The sequence below is a fragment of the Squalius cephalus genome (assembly GCF_949319135.1).
Source record: "Squalius cephalus genome assembly, chromosome: 10".
NCBI classification, from domain to species: Eukaryota; Metazoa; Chordata; class Actinopteri; order Cypriniformes; family Leuciscidae; genus Squalius; species Squalius cephalus.
Window position 1 is genome coordinate 2,044,502 of NC_137131.1, and position 2,500 is coordinate 2,047,001.

Below are 2,500 nucleotides of genomic sequence, written 5' to 3' on the forward strand. Positions count from 1 at the left end.
CTCAGGATGGTGTCATATAGAGCTATAAATCATGTTTGAGTTCATATTGAGATCTCTTGCGATTCATTGTAGACTTTGGCAAATCTTAGCTCTTTTGAAACTCTAGATTCGATCAAATTGTAATTTGGGTTTTGAGATATTTGAGACCTGGACTGATGTTCGTCTCTGAGCGGTGTGTGTGTTTCTGCAGGTCTGCTGTGTGTCACTTTAACACAATCTCCAGCCCGAGGACGACTGCACACCGTCATACTGACAGCACAGTGTGTGTGTGTGTGTGTGTGTGTGTGTGTTATTTCTTTTTTCCCTGTAGACTTGCTGTCTGCTTTTCTGTACAAACTCAGAACTTTGGACTGGAATCCAACTAGTGCTGAAAGCACATTTTAGCACCATTTCTAGTGTTTTACTTCAATACTTTGCTTGAGATATTTACTGTACCTTAGCAGAGTGATGGAATCAGTTCATAATACTATAGTAGATTTATGTACTACCATTCAAAAGTTTGGGGTTGGTAATATATTTTAATATTTTTTAGAAAGAAGTCTCTTCTGCTCTCCACGGCTGCAGTTATATGATCAAAATACATGCAAAATTGTGAAATATTATTATAATTTAGAATAGCCGTTTTCTATGCGAATATATTTTAAAATGTAATTTATTTCTGTGATCAAAGCTGAATTTTCAGCATTATTACTGTCACATGATCCTTCAGAAATCATTCTAATCATTCTTAAATTCACATTTAAACAATTTAATGTATCCTTTATGAATAAAAGTATCAATTTCTACTTTAAGTGTCAAACATTTCAACAGTAGTGTATATTTTTTTTTATCTCAGAATCATTTATATTTTGAGTTTGAGCAATTTTGAGCAATTTATTTTTAGTCATTTTGTTGTGTGCGTTTTTATTAGTGTCTAATTTTAAGTTTTAGTTTATTTACTTTTAGTTATTTTAGAACTTAAACTAAACTAAAAAAAAACAAATATTGCACTTGCAACTATAGCTGAAATATTTTAAAAATATATAAAAAAAATAAAAAATAAAAAATCAGTTAATGTTAATTTCATTTCAAGTAATGAAAATTGTTTTAGGGTTTTAGTAAATGATAATAACTTTTAGTTAACAGTAATAAGTGTGTATATCATGTTCACCTACAAAAACACCAACAAGTACTGTTGTATATGAATATGATGAGGTCATGTCACACACACACACACACACACACACACACACACACACACACACACATCTATAGAGCAGCTGTTGAGTAACGCTGAAGGCAGGAAGTTCCACATTAGCTCTGCTAAAGCAACGCTAACTGTCGTCTTGTCATCAAGGCAGCGACGGGTCCGAGCGATTAGCCTTAAAACAACCGTTTTACTGTTGCGTGTGATGGAGGTGTGTGTGCGGCCGCGCTCAATCACACCATTGTCCCGCTTGCCGTTAAAACCTTTGACCTCCTGTGTGGTCCGGGGGTCTGTGGGACATCAGAACAGCCTCTCGTAGCCCTAGTGAAGATGTAGCGCTGGGTGGCTTGTGCTTGATGACCCCGAACAGCACTTTCTGGAGGCCCTCAGGGGCCCTGAAGGAGTCTAGCTTCAGACGGTTTGTCTTTAAGGGCCCCATAATTAAAGAAGATCTAACGGAGCTCGACTCAACGCTTGTTGTGAACGTGAGAGCGATGCTATCAAAAACATGGTACTTTTTATATTTACTACGGTACTAAATGATTAGCATATTCATGCATCAAGGAATTTACATGAATACCATGGTAAATTAATAGTAAAAAGCACAGTACATTTTGTGTCAAACTTTTCTTAAGTAATTTTAGTATGATTTGTGCAAGTATCAATTAATATTTAGAATTTGCTTTTATTTTTATATTTTTTGTTTTCGTTTAAGTAATTTTGGTATTTGCTTTTATCATTTTTATTAAATATGTCTTCAACTTTAACTTTTGCATCTAATGTGCATATTTTATTTTATTTTATTCCAGCCATTTTTCAATAAAAAAAAAAAGTTTTAGTTAACAATAACAACACTGACAACTATCAGATATACACCGTGGTACTGTTTGATTTACCATGGTATTTAAATGCTACAGGATTCATGTATCGATCTCCATAAGTGGCACATATATCGTTCATGTTTAGTCCAGAGAGTCGACAGCGTGTTGTACATCTGGACTTCAGGCCTGAGACGTGACACAGCTGGTGCAGGGATAGTTCTGCTTATATCAGAACAGAGAAACACTGACATTAACATTTCAACAGACTCTTATCGACTCCGCTTGATCTCTGTGTTTCTAAAATCAAGTGGAATGAGCCAATCAGAGCAGCCGTTGAGTGATTGATAACCCGGCCAATCAATTAGTCCCACTGAGGTCAGAAGGGCAGCAATTCAATGAGCAGATGCTTCCGATGAGCCAAAGGACAGTGGCTTTAGTCCTGACACACACACACACACACACACACACACACACACACACACACACACACACA

The 2,500-nt window shown here is 36.0% G+C and overlaps 1 protein-coding gene across 4 annotated transcripts in view; it reads left to right on the forward strand.

Moving 5' to 3' along the window:
- The window catches only part of cbfa2t2 (CBFA2/RUNX1 partner transcriptional co-repressor 2), a 45,320-nt gene that overhangs the window by 19,252 nt on the left and 23,568 nt on the right, over nucleotides 1-2,500 (forward strand). The gene's annotated exons all lie outside the window — the stretch shown is intronic.